The sequence below is a fragment of the Eptatretus burgeri genome, chromosome 12, assembly GCF_056783735.1.
Source record: "Eptatretus burgeri isolate ZD-2024b chromosome 12, Ebu_testis_v1, whole genome shotgun sequence".
In the NCBI taxonomy this organism is placed as follows: domain Eukaryota; kingdom Metazoa; phylum Chordata; class Myxini; order Myxiniformes; family Myxinidae; genus Eptatretus; species Eptatretus burgeri.
In genome coordinates, this window is record NC_140972.1 from 3,371,828 (window position 1) to 3,391,827 (window position 20,000).

The 20,000-nt window shown below is 42.0% G+C and overlaps 1 protein-coding gene across 5 annotated transcripts in view; it reads left to right on the forward strand.

Moving 5' to 3' along the window:
* LOC147015001 (protocadherin-10-like) overlaps positions 1–20,000 on the forward strand; it is a 592,231-nt gene that overhangs the window by 935 nt on the left and 571,296 nt on the right. For 4 of the 5 annotated variants that reach the window (XM_085849272.1, XM_085849275.1, XM_085849281.1 and 1 more), the window contains exon 2: positions 714–839. The gene's annotated coding sequence lies outside the window, so the exon portion shown is untranslated. Of the gene's footprint in view, positions 1–320; positions 421–713; positions 840–20,000 lie in introns of all 5 variants that reach the window. The other variant, XM_085849273.1, reaches the window with a different exon arrangement.

Consider the following 20,000-nt stretch of genomic DNA (forward strand, 5'->3'; position numbering starts at 1 on the left):
CAGTCCCTTCATGTCCCCCATTCCTATAACCACCTCTTGGTAAGGTCTTGTGTGTACTACTGAAAATGGAAGCTGGCTTTGATAACTTAATGAGACTGCACCAAAGGTTTTAGGCATTTCTGATGAAGTCTCGTGGTAGATATATTGATCATAATATATTGTTCTTTGTTGACTCATTAAGGTTATGCAATGTGGCTGTATAATTTTTGTTTTTATCAAAACCTCTTCACAAACTTTCTTTACCGATCCACCAACCACCCACCCCTCACCATCTGAGCCATCTTTCTCCAAGTAACGGATCCTCCGTTCATATTCCACAGTTGTCCACCATTGCCAAAGGCTAAACTTCGGTCTCATTTCACCTCCAACGAAGCTTGAAAATGGTTGTTTTTGTTCTTAAAGGAATTTACCTGCAGGCAGGTAAGATCAATGGAATCTGAGCTCTACGATGCTTGTGGGATCCTGGACAATGGACTGTATCTGCGGCATGTCATCCAGGAATACAAATCAACCCCCAAAAGCTTTTTGTAATTGTGCCGTGTCTTGCCATTTCAAAGACAACAGCCTCATTCTGCACAGCACAATACAGAAAAGAGTGGTGGTGCTGCCCTAAATTAGCTAATTCATTCCTCCGAACGATCAGACAATTGTCTTCTAATCACTCGAGCCCTTTTCATGCATCACAATCAAAGCCCTCCGTGCGTTTGGTGCAGGCTTCATCTCGAGTGCTCCTGTCAGCATGCTCTGCTAATTCCTGCACACTCGAACTGCCATGACTGGACTGTTTGGCTTGACTGTGTGAGTTTCCGTGCCTTTCTAAGCCTTCTCCAGTTATGCAGGTATTGACTTCCTATTTTCTGATTGTTTTCTATTTTATTTTAGGTCAATGCATCCAAATGTTTATGACGAACTGGCTTGCATGCAGTTTTACCAAAATGTGCACATACATGAAAATTAAATTATGAGTCTGTTCATAATGCCCAGATTTTGCCATTATTTTCCTGTGGAGCTCTCCTCCAACAGCCAGGCAGCACCTGCAATTGCTCTAAACAAGAAAGCAACTGTCCAAATCGATGAAATGATCTCACCTATTCTTACACAACATATGTAGAACCCTTTCACAGTTAAAACAGCCCGACCACTGTCCTGTTAAATGGGTGACCGTTTGGATGGGATAAAGGTTCAACTTGTTTCTACAATTAGGCAACACCTGATTGATTGGGACAATTCAAAATGGGTGCTGATAATGGATGAGTAGTGTGGCATTGTCACTTTACTCCAAGGAGTGACTCTCTCTTGTTTTACATTCCAAAAATGAGTCGTTTGAATATATTTGGCTGGAGAAACCACAGGTGTGTGTGTGTGTATGTGTGTGTGTGTGTGTGTGTGTGCGTGTATTCCCAGATCGTCTTCTCCTTCCCACACACCCCCTTCCCTGTGGGATGTCCCCTCCCCACAGGCTCCCCATTATTTCTGCTCACCAATAATGGTGGGTGGGGCTGTGGTTGGCTGGTAATCTCCCATAGCTGACACCGTTTTTGAGACCAGAAATTACCATTCCTTCCATTGTGCAACCGTTCTGTTTGTGCAGGCACTAACATTGTTGGGACTCCAGCTTCATTAGCAATGAAAAGGCGTTCTTGCTTTTCGGTGTGCATACATATGCATGTGTGGTGTGCATGCAAGGATATGTGCACCCAGGATAACATGAACTCTGCTGGCTACAGCAGGTATTCCTACAATGTGACCCTTACTTTTGAGAAGTTCTGTTCTCAACAGGCCAAGTTATGGTCAATTAAATGACCTCATGTGTGCAGCTGATAATCCACTCAGTTTGAAGATGTACTGATTCTGAAAAAATCACACTATATTTACAGTTATCTCAGGCTGCAGGCCACCACACACGAGCCAACCCATTGCCGACACGACAAAAGAAGGTCGGCGGCAACTAATGTACTGCAATTTTGTCCGCACACTAAGATATTTTGTCATAGACTGCCGCACACTAAGAAAATGCCAACAACACCATTTTTGTGAAACAAAATGGTGATGAAGAAGAAATGCTGGGAGAGGATGAGAAGAGTGAAAGGTCTGAGCACTGCTGCTTCTGCAATAGTGCTGGTACGTCGCCGGCTCGTGCCAAGAGAAATAAGCGCTGTGGGTAAAGTCACAGTTGGGGAGAAGGCCGGCTCAAGGAGTATTCAACGAACTTGCTCGTGGAATTTGCTGTAGAAGATAAGGGAACTCATATTTATATTTACTAGTATATACCCTCTCTCCTCCTCGGAAGGTGTTGTGACATTCGTCTCATTTCTGCTTCTTCTTCTTCTGCAATCATGGAAATAAAGTGCTTTTCCAGCAGCCATTTTTATTATTCAACGGACACAAAGTTTTGTTGCAACTGAATCGATTATCGGCTTTCCAACCACTTAATCGATTATTAATTTTCAAATGGTTCCATTATTTATTATTATTGTACAACAGCAGGAACAAGGAAGGTATTTGGCAAATACTTTTTAATGAGCTCGTGTTGCGTGTCAGTACTTGGATTGCGAGAGAAACACGACATTCAGGGCCGCCATCTCAGCTGCAGAACGAGTCGCATTAACTTGTCGGTTTCTCTCGCTAGCTAGACCAATGGAGAGGTGGTCAAAGAAAACAGAGGCCATCAACCTGTCTGCGATATGATTGCAACAGGTATTATGGTTTGGCTTTATTGTGGGAGATGTGAGTAGTGTTGACAGATTGTTATTCCATAAGAGACAGATGTGATTCTGGATTCCCAACTCTTTGGGGGAGAGTCGTATTGAAAGCATTAACATGCCTGCTTCTCTTGTGCATTATACCATCAAGACTTTCACTAATAACTTGATTTATTTTTAAGAGCCCCAAATGAAGCACATCATTTCTAAGAGTTCCTTCAGCTAAAATTCTTAACACTCTCCACCATATCCCTTAAATTCAAGCTGTAGGAGGGAGTAAAAGACCCCCCCCCACCCTTCTTGTAGAGGTTTCGAAATTTCTCCACAAGCCCTGGAAATTGTCAAATGCTGTTTCATGACTTTTTTTTTCTTTGAAGTTATGTATATCTTTTGATAATTTTATACAAATCAGACAACGCATTATGGGGTCATGTGGTAATCGAGTGTCAAATGTTATCCCCAAAATTAATTTTCCCTTTTTTTTTTGTATACCTTGTCGAGGCTCGTATGAGAGCTAACACACAACTCACAGCAAGGGGGCATGAGACAAGAGGGGCGGGAGTGGAAGGGACAAAACAGTGGGGAACAGACACATTAGGTGAACTGTGGAAGGGAGAGGGATGGGGATGGGATGGGGAACATGGCGAAGAGAAGATGGACATTACAGGGACTTTCAGGAAGGAAAGCAGTGGAATTGAAGGAAGTGGGCTTGGATGGATTATCGGGGGTAGAAAAGATCGAGGATTTGGATGGGGGAAGATAAGAGGTGGTGGTGAACAGCTGTTTTAAAAGCCTGGAGGGAAGAATGGGAAAGAATAGAGTGAGGAAGTTTATTCCAAAGGCGGGAAAAAAGAGGAATGAAACAGTGAAGATGAGCAGTGATTCGTGATTTTGGTAGTTTTACCAGAAGGGGGTTGTTGGCGGACCTTGAGCGCCCTGTGGAAATGCGGTGGGGACAAATCGCAGAGAGAGCAGGGGGGGGCAAGGCTGGAGAGGAGTCGGGAGAAGACAGAAAGACCACCGACCAACCTGCGGTGATTGAGTGAGAGGCCCAAAGACTCAACTTCATTGCGGGAGATGCCGATGATCTTAAATGCCCTGGTTTCGACAGCGTGAAGCCGAGAAAGGTGGGAGGCAGGAGCACCAGCCCAGAGGGGAGAGCAGTACTCCATCAGGCTACGGACAAAAGCTTTGTAAGTGGTCAGGAGCTCAAGAGGGCCGAGGAAGGACTTTGCACGACGGAGGATTCCCAGTCGGCGACTGGCTTTTGAGGCGAGGTTGGAAATGTGACTTTCCCAGGAAAGGTCATGGCAGATAGTGAGACCCAGAAGCTTGAAAGAAAAGGAAAGGCCATTGATATGTATGTTACTGAATGGAGGTGTGATGTGTAGCAATTCAGGAAGGATTACTTTTACCTTCAATTTGATTTTTGTCTTCTTTGAGTGATGTGTCCTAGAACGGCACTCAGGAGAGCTCATACCTCCATCAGGCTGAACAGTTTACATTTTATATCCCACTATCCGGATCCGGACCTGAACCAAAATCTAATCAGCCTGTTCTCGTCACCTAATCAACTCATCCACAACTTTTTGAAATATGATGCTCTATATCAGTTTTTGTCCCATCTCTCAATCATGATGAATCACTTAGAAAATTTACAAAAATTTTCTTATACGGATCCACATCTGGACCTTCACCAAAATTGAATCAGTTCTTCCATGTCACACACCCAACCGATACACCAAGCTTCGTCCGAATCTGTCTAACTTTTTGAGATATCCTGTTCACAGGCAGACAGACAGAGATGAAAACATAACCTCTGCACACCTTTGGTGGTAGAGGTAATTTGAGATTGCAAATCAGATTGCAGACCCTCACTAGGACTTGTTTTGTGTTGTGTTTGTGTACTGGTGTGTTATGTAATTAATAAGAGACATTACTATAACTGTCACTTTATAACTGTTGGCAGTGATGACCAGGTACGAAGACGTCCCTCTTTGATGCAACCCCACTTTGATTGGACACCTAATCCTGACCCATGACGTTTATTATAATTATTATTCAATTGAATTTAGAATGGGATTAAAATAAATTCAATTCAAATCAAATGGAAGACCAAATAGGTACAGTCCTACATTGGAGTCATCAGAAGGAACCTGAACAAGCAAAAAGCAAAGATGAAGTCATCAGAAGGAACCTGGATGGATAGGATTCACGTTTCAGCTGCTATTCCTCTTCCCTCAAACCCATCCAGGCACTGCCAAGTGAACCTGATTAAAAAAATTAAATTTAATTAAAAACCAAAAAACAAAAGGAAACCAGATAAAAAAAAATTCAATACTTCTGGCTGCCAGATCATGTATCTGATCAAGTTGAAATTTAAAACATGTATTCCACGTCACCACTAGATCATAATTGTGAAGTTTCATGTCAATTGATTAAGCGGTTCCAGTGAAAATATTTAATATTTTTCTTTAATCCAATATGGCTGCCAAAGCATGTGACCTATCAATGAAAATAATACCTCTGGCCTGTGACCTATATTACTAAACAAACTTGTACACCCAAGGCTTGGGGAGCATTTGTGTGAACTTTCCCCTCGATCTGTCCAGCCATTCTGAAGAAGAAGGTTTTTATGGGTTTTTGAGTAAATCCAATATGGCTGCCACCATGTGACCTATGACGTCATATGTGTGAACCTTTTGTTTCTCATGAATAGGCGGTCATACGTGTAAAGTTTTGCCTCGATCTGTTCAGCCACTTCAGATTATTTTTAAGTGGTGAAGCCACTTCAATATTTGGTTGTTGGTCTGCCCATCTGTCCATAAAAATGAAGAAGAACCTTTCTCACCCACCGTGTTGAATTATAAAGGGTTCTAAAATGTAAATCTCGAGGGCTATAAAGGATAATTATAGTGGGTTATAAAGAATGATTCTGATGGGTTCTAAAGGGTTCTGAAAGGTAATTCTAAAGTGCAAATTCTGAAGTGTAATTCTAAAATGTTCCAAAGAGTATTTTCTTGGGTAATTCTAAATGTAATTCTAAATGTTCTAAAGGGTAATTCTTCGAGGTATTAAAGGGTGATTCTAAAAGGTTCTAAAGAGTAATTCCATAGGGTGATTTTTCTTCTTCTTCTTGCAAATGGCAGCTTGGCTGCTTGATCGCTGTCATTTTGTTGGGGCACAACTATACTGCTGATGCTATTCCCCAATACCAATACACTATTACTCGTTTTGCCAACCTCGGAAGGAGGACGGGCTGAGTCAACCCCACCTGATATTAATTCAGCGGTAAACAGGGCTCAAACTCAGGACCCTAAGCCAGGACCCACCCAAGTCAGCCACCCTGAACCATGAAGCCAACACCAGGCTTATAAGAGTGATTCTAAGGGGTTCCAAAGGGTAATTCTAAAAGGTTCTTTCAAGTAATTCTAAAGGATCATTCTCAATGGTTCTAAAAGCCAATTCTGGGGGGTTCGAAAGGGTTATTTGAAAATGTTCTAATTAGTTAGAGAGCTGGCTGAGCTTCATTCTCAAATTTGTGCCCAAAAGGTTTATTGATCTCATTGGCCAGTGATATCCGATTTATAAAAAGTGATATCTTAAGTGCGGCTTTCTTGGGGTGAAGGATTATTTGATCCTTCAAGTAGACCCTTCTAGCCCTTCCAATCTAAACATCGCGCCCAAACTGCCCCTTCAGTATTTGGACACATAGTGTGAGATGTTTTAATTACATTTGTTAAGAAGTTTTAATCCCTGGAGTTAACGGATAAGAAAGGGCTAATTAAGGTTTCATTAAGAGTTCAATCTCAAATTGGCCCCTCACACCCGTTCTGACCTCATAAGATTGCTTTACCCATCCACCAACCAAATTCATCACTTAAGAACGATTTTTGTCTGGGGTTTATGGATAAGAAGGGTCTTAAGGGTGCAAGGGTCTTCACATAGCCCTTGGAAAAATAATTTGATTGAGCTGATGCCCATTCATTTACATGACGGGTGTCTATAGATAGTTACAAAAAACACAAATTACAACCATTTAAGAAACTATAGTGCCTGGGGTTAATGAATAAGAATGGTTTAATCTCAATTTGGCGCCCAACACTCGTTCTGATCTCATAAGATTGCTTCACCCACCCACTCACTAAATTCATCACTTAAGAACGATTTTTCTCTGGGGTTTACGGATAAGAAGGGTCTTAAGGCCGCAAGGGTCTTCCAATAGCATCTGGAATACAAATTACAACCACATTCCGAATGCCTGGTTCCATTGCGTTGTCTTCATCGACAACCGTTTAATGAACGTAGAATATGCTCCGGAGGCGTAGATATAAATTAGGAAATAGATGAGAAAATATAAATTTGTGGGACAGGGTTAAAAATTTTCACTTTTTCGAGATCCACTTCTACCAGTACAGGTAGCATTTTCCGGGCCGACCTTGTCAATGAGATGATTCGCAAACTGAGAAATCCTCTACTCATCCGGTATATGCTTAAAGTTTATATGAACTTCGCCGGTGTATCACCGTTTCTTGATGTCTATAGGGCATATGATGAATATACGAACCAAACTCTTGAGGGCACTCAGGGACCAACACCTCAGTTCTGGATGATGTATGTGAAGCTTGTCGAACTCTACCGTATCGTTGACCACGCATGCCGTGAAAATGATGTTGAGCTATTCACCATGGCACTCATTGAGCTGACTGATTTGTTTTTCGCCATGAACCGGCAGAACTACGCGAGATGGATGGCCAAATACCGTTTGGATCTCATCAATATAGAAATTACGCATCCAGGATTGACCAACATACTGAACGCTGGAGCGTTCTCGGTTAGAAGGACCAATAACGAGTTTGCACGCCTTCCAGTTGACCTCACATTAGAACAGACAGTTAATGCAGATGCAGCATCGAGGATGACTGGATTCATATCGGTCACAAACAACTACACTGCGCGTGTTCGTTGGAATGTCACGAAGGGCAGTCGTGCAGCAATTTCAAGTGAGGCCTTAGCTATGGCCGGACTGGTACATCATAGCGGCACTCAAATGCAACTCAGTCCATCGATAATCAAACGCGACAACGGGGATCTCAAGCGAATCACTTCAAGCATTGTCTCGTCGCTAAATCCATTCGCCATCGATAATGATGCGCCACTAATCAATATCAGCAGAGAAGAGTGTCCCCGTTGCCATTAATAATTCTCTGCTCAGTGTGCCGCAGGAAGGTCGTAGGATGCATGAGAAATTCGTTCGCGAATGCCTTGATGATCCGACACGCTTTGAGCGACCTATTACCCGCAACAAACTTTTGACATTCGCGAAACAGTGCGTAACCAACTGACGTGCCCCACAGAACTCAAAGGAGGCAGAACTGAAATGTACAAGCCAGTTACTCGGAAGACTAGCCTTCATCGCGGCTAAGGCCGAAGTGGACCTCAAATTCCTCCACATTTCCACTCACACCTGTGCCGCTGTCTATGTGTAAGCGCGATGGTTCAATGGTGCATACAGCAAAGAGCGCCCTTTTCGACAAGCTGGAGAAAACAGTACCTGATCACGGCCATCCGACTGATGTGAAGGTACATCTGAAAGATGGAAATTTTCTCCTACACTGCCTACCAACAAACCTACCCCGACTTACGGTGGTCTGTCACGGAGTATCCTCGTTGCGGCCTTATCTCACTTGTCAAAATGTATAGACATAGCGTTTGACACTTACGAGGAAACTTCTATCAAGGACTGCGAACGGGAAAGACGAGGAGCCGAAGAGCAACGTTATGTTATCAGTGGCCCGGACCAGATAAGACCAAAGAACATTGAGAAAGCTCTGAAATCAAGTTCCTTCAAGAGAGGTCTACCAGAATTCATGATGGATGAATGGGCTGGGGAGCAGTACCGACACATTCTGGAAGGAAGAATCGTTTTCCTCGGTGTCAACGGTAAATGTGCCAAGTATTCTGTTGTGAATGGTGGAGTGCAGAAAGAATTAATTCAAGATCTGTTCTGTAATCACCCAGAGGCAGACACGAGATTGTGCTTCCATTTGACAGTGGCTGACCTTGATTGTCAAGATGGCGACATTGTAGTACGTGCCTTTGACACCGACATACTGGTGATTCTCCTTCACCATGTTCATCGATTTACATGTACAATTTGGATGGAAGTTGTGACGTCTGGTAAGGATAATCGACACTACGTGAACGTTACTAATGTAGCAGCGCAAATCGGTCTGGATGTGTTCGCAGCTCTGCCTGGCCTGCATGCATTCACGGGATGTGACTACACATCAGCATTCGCAAGGAAAGGGAAGAAACGGCCGTGTGATATAATGTGTGCCCACGACAAGTTCATTCGGGGTTTTTCATCCCTCAGCTACAAAGAGCGGACGATAAAATGTTTGCTATCCTCGAGGAGTTCGTCTGCCTCATGTACGGTGCGAAAAAGACCACGACGCTGAACAACTACCGATTCGATGTTGTCAATCGCACGTATAACCGCAAATCGAATTCCATGCGACCGTTCGACAAACTGAAGAGCATCGAAGCAGCATCCCACCTTGCTCAGCTGAGTTGCGGTCACATAGTGTAAGGACTGGATTTGTGGCTACAATGTGGGGCAGTTCCCACCTGGCTACCATACCGAAATCTCCAACTGCGGGATGGGAAATCGTTGATGGTCACTATCGAGTCATCTGGTTTGATTGACAGCAACTGCCCCAGGTGCTTGTTCCAGAAATACCAGTTGAAATGGACGCTGACGGTGATCCATCCAGAACGGATGATCTGATGATCGATTCATCATCTGAAGGTGAAGCAAGAAGTGATGATGATGAAGATGATGATGATGAATGATCATGATAGTGATAATTCTGAAGGGTGAATGAGCCAAAATACCCGAAATGTCAAGCCTCTTTCGGTGGGCTGAGATCCTCAAAGTTATTTTTATTTTGTAATGGTCAGTAATTTTTATTCGTTATAGTCTCTGATATGTAGCACGTTTCGTTTTTGATAACCTATCATATTATTCGTATAGCTGGCTCTGATTCAGAGAACAGTTCAGAAGTGGAGTCGAGACACGCATCTGGAGTTTGTTAAAAAAAATGCATCTGTTCGTGTACCAGACATAAAAATGCATCTGTTCATGTACCAGACGTAGACCCATCTTCGAGCACATTCGACAGATTTCTTATATCTTTCTGTGTTTATGGCATTGTCATGTCATCTCCCTCTGACTGTTAGCACAGGGACGATATTTTGTAGTAACCTAATAAAACTCATCATGACAGTGACAGTGCATCGTATAGTCACCCTCTTCACTTTCAATTTCCTGATGCTATGTTCATTTTTCAACCACTGGGCGTAGTGGCGTGCGCCTGTAATCCGGCTACTCGGAGGCTTGGGTTGGAGGATCGCTTGAAGACGGGAGCTCTGCACTGGACCGCGCAATGAGAGGGTGGAGGGCAGCTCGGAATCATGGTGAAACCCAATCCTTATCCCTGTGTCGTAAGAGGCGACCAGGGTTGCGTCAGGAAGGGCATCCGGCGTAAAACCTATGCCAAATCAGTATGCGGATCATAACGGATGATCCGCTGTGGCAACCCCTAACGGGAGCAGCCGAAAGACGAACAACATGTTCATTTTTCAACCATCAATGTGTTGAATTGTCCCCCGGTCATCACAACATGGCCCATCAGTGTATATAAAATCGATTTCACTGAGAATGTTGTGTGTTCATCTTGCCTTTATATCACTTGCATTTGATGATCATCGTGCTACATATATTACAATACACAATAGCATCAACATAGACTACACCCACGTCATCGCTTTTTTTTTTTCATGATCTCAATGTGCCCTCTGCTTCTCGTGTTTCCTTCTCCGGCTATGTGAAGACCCTTGTGCCCTTAAGACCCTTCTTATCCGTAAACCCCAAACAAAAATCGTTCTTAAGTGATTAATTTAGTTAGTGGGTCGGTGAAGCAATCTTATGAGATCAGAACGGGTGTTGGGCGCCAAATTGAGATTGAACCCTTAATGAACCCTTAATTAGCCCTTTCTTATTCATTAACCCCAGGCACTATGGTTTCTTAAATGGTTGTAATTTGTGTTTTTTGTAACTATCTATAGACCCCCATGTAAATGAATGGGTGTCAGCTCAATCAAATTATTTTTCCAAGGGCTATGTGAAGACCCTTGCACCCTTAAGACCCTTCTTATCTGTAAACCCCATACAAAAATCGTTCTTAAGTGATGAATTTAGTTGGTGGAAGGGTAAATCAATCTTATGATATCAGAACGGGTGTTGGGTGCCAATTTGAGATTGAACTCTTAATGAACCCTTAATTAGCCCTTTCTTATCCGTTAACCCCAGGGATTAAAACTTCTTAACAAATGTAATTTAAACACATCTCACACTATGTGTCCAAATACCGAAGGGGCAGTTTGGGCGCGATGTTTAGATTGGAAGGGCTAGAAGGGTCTACTTGAAGGATCAAATAATCCTTCACCCCAAGAAAGCCGCACTTAAGAAATCACTTTTTATAAATCGGATGGTCATCACTGGCCAATGAGATCAACAAACCTTTTGGGCACAAATTTGAGAATGAAGCTCAGCCAGCTCTCTCACTAAAAGGGTATTTCTTAAAGATTTTAAAGGGCAATTCTAAAGGGTGATTTTAAAAGGTTCTTAGGGATAATTCTGACTGGTTTTAAAGGGTGATTCTAAAAGGTTCTAAAAGGCAATTCTAAGGGTTCCAAAGCGTAATTCTAAAGGGTGATTTCAAAAGGTTCGAAAAGGTTCTAAAGTGTATTTCTTAAAGATTCTAAAGGGTAATTCTATAGGGTGATTTTAAAAGGTTCTCAAGGGCATTTCTAAGGGTTCTAAAGGGAAATTCTGAAGGATTTTGAAGGGTGAATCTAAAATATTCTAAATGGTAATTCTAAAAGGTTCTCGAGGGTAATTATAACCAGTTATTAAGGGTAATTCAAATGGGTTTCATTCATTTCTAGGCTTTGCGTATTTCATATTAAAAATGCCAAACTGAACCGCTTCCTTCGGACACTGGTGTGATATATACAGGGTGGCCTGAAAGTCGCTTTACTCTTCCCAGTGAAGCATTGTTCTTGAACTCTTTTAATTGACAGGTTTTATTGTACAGTACTTACAATAATTAATTTGTCATTGTATCTGTATGTGCTCCATCATTCTTCTGAGTCTGTGTTTCCGCATACCATAGCAGGCGAGGGGGCGAGGGCAGAGGGGAAGGGACGGATGGAAGTGCGAGAAATTTATCAGGGATAAAGTAACTTTCGGGCTACTATATATATATATATATATATATATATATATATATATATATATATATATATATATATATATATATATATATATATATATATGTACATATCGTTTAAAAATTCCATGGAGTTGTTTATTTCTCCAAGGGAATGTGACATTCCAACTGATGGATGACTTCCTCAAAGATGAACCACCCTGTTTATGTAACACCAGGAAAACAACTCGTTGTAAATTACAGAATTAACAAAACTAACATATAAAGATAAAAGCATAACACTCGGTGTAAAAGAGTACCATATAACACCCTGGGAAGTGTTATCTGAATGCACATGTGCATATCGTTACCCTCATAACAAAAGTGCCGAAGTCAGTTTTTTCCAGTTTTGACAAAAACACAAAAAACTGCAGCAATTCTTCATCAACGAATATTTATTCACTATTTCTTGTGCACAGAGTTGATAATGGAAGCTAAATGAAACACAAATCTTGTTACTCGTTATTATGATTACGTCATGGATATAGATGACTTCGGCAGAAAATCTCAAAAACTGGAAAAAATGTCTTAGGCACTTTTGTTTTGAGGGTGACAATATGTATATTGTCGTGGAAGTTTGATTTATAAGTGAAACATGAGTATTATTCTGCCTGATTATTTTTCTCGCAGCGAGTCGAGGTAGACAGCCTCATCGTGGATAAAAACATGCATAAAGGAGCCTTCAGACAATGATGCTGGAACAATGGTGGTCAGGGTACTGACATGATGTGATAAAATTTGATGTTGCTGCTGCAGAAAGCGTTGCCATGCTCCGTAAATAATTGCACACATCCTTGGAAACGGGATCAGGCTTCTACACAAGTGTTTACATGGTATTTGGGATTTCATTTTGCAGTTCCTTGATTTACCTTCTTTCCAGAGACCTACAGGTTGAGGGTAAGCTTGTCTTCCTGGGTGATGGTCCGGAGATGGTTGACTGAAATGACTTGCTTGCTGTAAGAAGTGGAAGGTGCAATGTCGCCATGACGTATCTTGTTGAGAAAATGAGGCTGTAAAAAATCGTGTTATCTTTACAACAAACAACAGGATGTTAATCTGGTGACACCTACATGACAACAGTGAAAGGAAAACACGAAGGTGTTTAGGGTGACCTATTATAACAAAACCTTGCGCTATCAATGAGCTGACAGGGTTATATTGTCCTTTGAATGGAAACCTGTCTTGGTTTCCAAAGGGGTGAATATGTGGAGAAAAATGTTTTGTGTCACGTTGAACACAACATAAAACAGGTAGTTGTTTATTGGACGAGATCCATCCATCCATCCATCGGAACCATACTCTGTACAGAGCATCGGTGCTGCCGAAGCAGTTTCCTTGGCTATTGGGTACAATCCTGGATGGGTCGCCACTCCGACGCAGGATACTCGAATGACTCGATCGTCCCCAGCAAGCTGGTACTCATTTTGCCGACCTCGGAAGGACGGCAAGCTGAGTCAACCCCCTGGTGAAGTAATTCAGCTGGAAACGAGGCTTGAACTCAGGACCCTTGGATCCCAAGCTGCCATCCTAGCCACTGAACCAACACCAGGCTTATCAGACGAGGTGATGAGATGATTTTATCCATGTGATCTTGAAATGATGAGGTGATTGAGAGTAAATGAAGTGGAGGTGATTGGGGGTAAATGAAGTGGAGGTGTTTGGTAAATGAAGTGGAGGTGATTGGGGGTAAATGAAGTGGAGGTGTTTGTTGGTAAATGAAGTGGAGGTGTTTGACGGTAAATGAAGTGGAGGTGTTTGATGGTAAATGAAGTGGAGGTGTTTGAGGGTAAATGAAGTGGAGGTGTTTGACGGTAAATGAAGTGGAGGTGTTTGATGGTAAATGAAGTGGAGGTGTTTGACGGTAAATGAAGTGGAGGTGTTTGACGGTAAATGAAGTGGAGGTGTTTGACGGTAAATGAAGTGGAGGTGTTTGACGGTAAATGAAGTGGAGGTGTTTGATGGTAAATGAAGTGGAGGTGTTTGATGGTAAATGAAGTGCCGGTGTCTGATGCTAAATGAAGTCGAGGTGTTTGCGGGTAAACGAAGTGGAGGTGCTTGACGGTAACTGAATTGGAGGTGTTTGCCGCTAAACGAAGTGGAGGAGTTTGATGGTAAATGAAGTGGAGGTGTTTGATGGTAAATGAAGTGGAGGTGTTTGAGGGTAAATGAAGTGGAGGTGTTTGATGGTGAATGAAGTGGAGGTGTTTGACGGTAAATGAAGTGGAGGTGTTTGATGGTAAATGAAGTGGAGGTGTTTGAGGGTAAGTGAGGTGAAGGTATTTGATGGTAAATGATGTGGAGGTGTTTCAGGGTAAATGAAGTGGAGGTGTTTCAGGGTAAATGAAGTGGAGGTGTTTCAGGGTAAATGAAGTGGAGGTGTTTGATGGTAAATGAAGTGGAGGTGTTTCAGGGTAAATGTTGTGAAGGTGTTTGAGGGTAAATGATGTGGTTGTGACTGAGGTTAAATGAAGTTGAGGTGTTTGAGGGTAAATGATGTGGAGGTGTTTGAGGATAAATGATATGGAGGTGATTGAGGTAAAATGATGTGGAGGTGTTTGAGGATAAATGAAATGAAGGTGCTTGATGATAAACGATATGGAGGTGATTGAGGTTAAACGAAGTGGAGGTGATTGAGGTTAAATGATGTGGAGGTGTTTGATGGTAAATGAAGTGGAGGTGTTTGAGGGTAAATGAAGTGGAGGTGTTTGACGGTAAATGAAGTGGAGGTGTTTGATGGTAAATGAAGTGGAGGTGTTTGAGGGTAAATGAAGTGGAGGTGTTTGACGGTAAATGAAGTGGAGGTGTTTGATGGTAAATGAAGTGGAGGTGTTTGACGGTAAATGAAGTGGAGGTGTTTGACGGTAAATGAAGTGGAGGTGTTTGATGGTAAATGAAGTGGAGGTGTTTGACGGTAAATGAAGTGGAGGTGTTTGACGGTAAATGAAGTGGAGGTGTTTGATGGTAAATGAAGTGGAGGTGTTTGATGGTAAATGAAGTGGAGGTGTTTGAGGGTAAATGAAGTGGAGGTGTTTGACGGTAAATGAAGTGGAGGTGTTTGACGGTAAATGAAGTGGAGGTGTTTGATGGTAAATGAAGTGGAGGTGTTTGATGGTAAATGAAGTGGAGGTGTTTGAGGGTAAATGAAGTGGAGGTGTTTGATGGTGAATGAAGTGGAGGTGTTTGACAGTAAATGAAGTGGAGGTGTTTGATGGTAAATGAAGTGGAGGTGTTTGAGGGTAAATGAAGTGGAGGTATTTGATGGTAAATGATGTGGAGGTGTTTCAGGGTAAATGAAGTGGAGGTGTTTCAGGGTAAATGAAGTGGAGGTGTTTCAGGGTAAATGAAGTGGAGGTGTTTGATGGTAAATGAAGTGGAGGTGTTTCAGGGTAAATGTTGTGAAGGTGTTTGAGGGTAAATGATGTGGTTGTGACTGAGGTTAAATGAAGTTGAGGTGTTTGAGGGTAAATGATGTGGAGGTGTTTGAGGATAAATGATATGGAGGTGATTGAGGTAAAATGATGTGGAGGTGTTTGAGGATAAATGAAATGAAGGTGCTTGATGATAAACGATATGGAGGTGATTGAGGTTAAACGAAGTGGAGGTGATTGAGGTTAAATGATGTGGAGGTGTTTGATGGTAAATGAAGTGGAGGTGTTTGAGGGTAAATGAAGTGGAGGTATTTGATGGTAAATGATGTGGAGGTGTTTCAGGGTAAATGAAGTGGAGGTGTTTCAGGGTAAATGAAGTGGAGGTGTTTCAGGGTAAATGAAGTGGAGGTGTTTGATGGTAAATGAAGTGGAGGTGTTTCAGGGTAAATGTTGTGAAGGTGTTTGAGGGTAAATGATGTGGTTGTGACTGAGGTTAAATGAAGTTGAGGTGTTTGAGGGTAAATGATGTGGAGGTGTTTGAGGATAAATGATATGGAGGTGATTGAGGTAAAATGATGTGGAGGTGTTTGAGGATAAATGAAATGAAGGTGCTTGATGATAAACGATATGGAGGTGATTGAGGTTAAACGAAGTGGAGGTGATTGAGGTTAAATGATGTGGAGGTGTTTGAGAGTAAATGATGTGGAGGTGTTTGAGAGTAAATTTAGTGGATGTGTTTGAGGTTAAATGAAATGGAGGTGATTAAGGGTAAATGATGTGGAGGTTTTTGAGGTTAAATGAAATGGAGGTGATAAAGGGTTAAATGATGTGGTTGTGACTGAGGTTAAATGAAGTTGAGGTGTTTGAGGGTAAATGATGTGGAGGTGTTTGAGGCTTGGTGACATTGAAGTAAGTGATGTCAGCCATTACCTTCACATTGTCGGAAAGCTTATAATGATGTGGATATATTTTTGTTTGTTTTTTAATCCTGCGCATGCCAAGCGAAAAGCGGGGTTAAGCAATTGGTTCACTTCTGTCTCTGTCTGTCTGTCTGTCTATCTAAAAACGTCATTTTATGATCGTGGAACAACTTAATTTCAACTGAATATTATATTTTGAACATGAATCGGGAAATGAACCTGTAGTTTTTCAGTACTTTGCCTCCAAATTTGTCCCGATCATGCATGCCCAGAGAGTTATGAAATAGATTTTCTACTCTGTCTGCCTGTCTGACAGTGAAACAAACTTGAAAATCATTCCAAACAGGAACCATTGTTTTAAGGACGTTATAAAGGAAAAAACTAACAAGCACGGATAACTAATGTAACGTGTTTCTCAAGACAGCGTGAGGTTAGGTGTTCTATGAACTCTGTAATTACCTCTGCCACCAAAGGTGAAAGAGATTATGTTTTCACCTCTTTTGGTGTGTTTGTTTGTTTGTTTGTGTACAGGATATCTCAAAAAGTTGTGGACGGATCCAGATTAAATTTTGTGGACAGGCTGGGTGTGTGACAAGGATGAACTGATCAGATTTTGGTGAAGCTCTGGATCCGGATCCGACGACTAGAATTTTTAAAGTGATTCTTCACCATTGAGAGATTGGGCCAAAAATGATGCATAGCACGATATCCAAAACAGTTGTGGACCGATCCGGATGAATCTTGGTGGACATGTTGGGTGTGTTACAAGGAAGAATTTGTTTGATTTTGGTGAAGATCTGAATCTGGATACGAGAGTTATTTAATTTTTAAAGTGATTCTTCACCATTGAGAGATCGGACCAAAAACGATATAGTACTGTATAGCATGATATTTCAAGCATGTTTTGGGCTCGACATGTTCTCATGGATCAGACATTACATGATGGAGGTATGCGCTCTACCGAGTGCTTTTCTACTTTTTGTCTGTTTTGGGCTCCTTGATTGAAACTGCTGCAATTTTGTTGTTGTATATCTTTCTGATTTTCTACGTTCTGTTATCAGAATGTTCAATCATAGTCCTATAAATGTATTTTACTTAAATCTATGTACCTCTTCAGTTAGAATGCCATTGCTGTATTTCTGAAGAAAAACAAACCACACTATGATTTTGCAAAAATAACTGGTTGTAGTTGGGACAAAATCCGCATTCTGAAACGAAGGCACCACATACGAGTACAGTATGCAGCAGGCATGGAAATGATAAAAACTGTGTACAGTATTTAGTTTCGGAAGGGGTGTGAGACTGTGTGTGTGTGTGTGTGTGTGTGTGTGTGTGTGTGTGTGTGTGTGTGTGTGTGTGTGTGTGTGTGTGTGTGTGTGTGTGTGTGTGTGTGTGTGTGTGTGCGCGTTCGTGCGTGCGTCTCTCTCCACCTGCAACTAGTATATATTTGTGCTTTAAAAATGTTTTTCTCTACAACCGCTTGTCTGATCGATGTGAAACCTTAAACACGGGTGGCTCCTCCATGGATAATATTTTCTTGATGACTCTGACATCATAGGCTGCATGGTATGGCAGCCATATTGGATCAAAGGAAATAATTTTGACAATTTTCTCAACAAACCACTTTTCTCCAAAACCGCTCAACAAAAGAAATTGAAACTTGACAAAAATGCCATCACCTCCCCATGGGGTATATAAAATGATAACAATGACATCATTGGCAAAGTGGTATTCCAGTCCTTATTGGATGAATTGAAATTCCTTCCCCAAACATCTGCAACTTCACATATCTGGTCTGTAACCCAATGTGAGTGAATAATTAGATTTATGACATTCATAATCTATGCCAAGAAACTGTGTGACATCATATACCATATACCCGTATGGATGATATGGGTATATGGGCCATAATAGCAGCGTATTAAGTTAACGATGGTATTTTTGTTCAGAATGAATGTGCAAGGCGAGACTTTGCACTCTAGGAGTGCAGCTCTAATTATGCCCTAGAAGGAGAGGGTATTGCATTTGGGTCTGTCTGTCTCTTTTTGATATGCCTGGTGTTGGATGTATGGTGGCTTAATGGTTAGGGTGGTGGGCTTGGGATCCCAGGGTCCTGAGTTCAAATCCTGCTTTTCTGTTGAATTAATACTAGGTGGGGTTGACTCAGCCTGTCATCCTTCTGAGGTTGGCAAAATGAATCCCAGCTTCCTGGGATGAGTGAGCCATTTGAGTATCCTGTCTTGGAGTGATGACCTGTCCAGAATTGTGCGCAATAGCCCAGGAGACTGTTTCGGTAGCACACACCACACAAAACAAGTCCTGGTGAAGGTCTGCAATCTCTGATCGCTCTTTTTCTTGTTCATTCATGTGATTGCTCTAGTCCCCCCACCTCACCCCTGAGAGGGTAATTATTCCTTTGTACATGATGCCTGGATGAAGTCCATTTGGTGATCGAAGGACAGACCTAAGCTTTGCCTGCCAGGGTATCTATACTAGCTGGTGGTGCCTTCATTTTTGAATATGCGCTGATTTATATGAATGTGTGTCATTGAACACGTCATGCTGCCTTTCCTTATTGTGTATATTGAATGCATGTGTGGCATACAAACAAGACAGTAAACAGAACAGATTGCATATATTGCATTAAAAAGTTACATGACAAAGCATCTTGATAGATTTAGTGAAGCTTCATTCACAAGGTGTGTTTTTGAGTGCATGAAAAAGGACAGAGCATGGGACCATTCCTATTACGAGAGAAGCACAATGTAATGGTTTAGGAAGCAAAGGCCAGCACACGTGTGTGTGTGTGTGTGTGTGTGTGTGTGTGTGTGTGTGTGTGTGTGTGTGTGTGTGTGTGTGTGTGTGTGTGTGTGTGTGTGTGTGTGTGTGTGTGTGTGTATGTGTGTGTGTGTGCTCAAGGGTGACATGCCTGACTTGGCAAAATCCGTGCCATTCTCAGGCTAACAAAGGTGCCAGAGTCAAAGTAAATCCCTCAAGAGTTTAAAAGGCCAAATGAAAATGCTTCCAACCAACACAGGAATGTACTTACCTCGATCACCTGTCAAAACTAGGCCCATTTGGCTTGAACCACAAAAGCTTGTGTTGATCCAACCGACATATACCAATGTTTGTCAGAAGAGAGTTCACATGACTGTATTTTAAGACGTCAAGTACTGGTTGGGTCAATGGAAATCGGTATTGTTAATTTTGCATGGCACGTCTTACTTGACTGAGCAGGTATTTCTCATTAATGTTGGTAATGCAACTCATCTGGCCCAGTGTGTTAAACTGAGGTTAGAATATGTTGATGTGACTCGATGGATCGAACCCTTAATGATGTGAATGCAGTATTCAAGTTGGGATGAAAATAAAAACTATACTTTTGATTCTGATGTACCATACTCTGTTAGAGCATTGGTGATGCCAAAGCAGTTTCTTGGCAAGGTTCTTTCCGTGCAGTTTGCCATCCCTTTCCCAGCAGTAGTTAGGGCAGGAATTTGGAATTTGTTCAGGCTGCCAGCGATAGCTCGCCTAGTCTTCATGAACTGTATCGTGAGATATTCAATGTCCATCGACTAATTTCAGTTTAACGTCTATCCAAGGGACTGCACACACAATGATGAATCACCCTGCCGGTGTCAGGTTGGCAGTTTATATCTGGGCTGGGATTCAAAA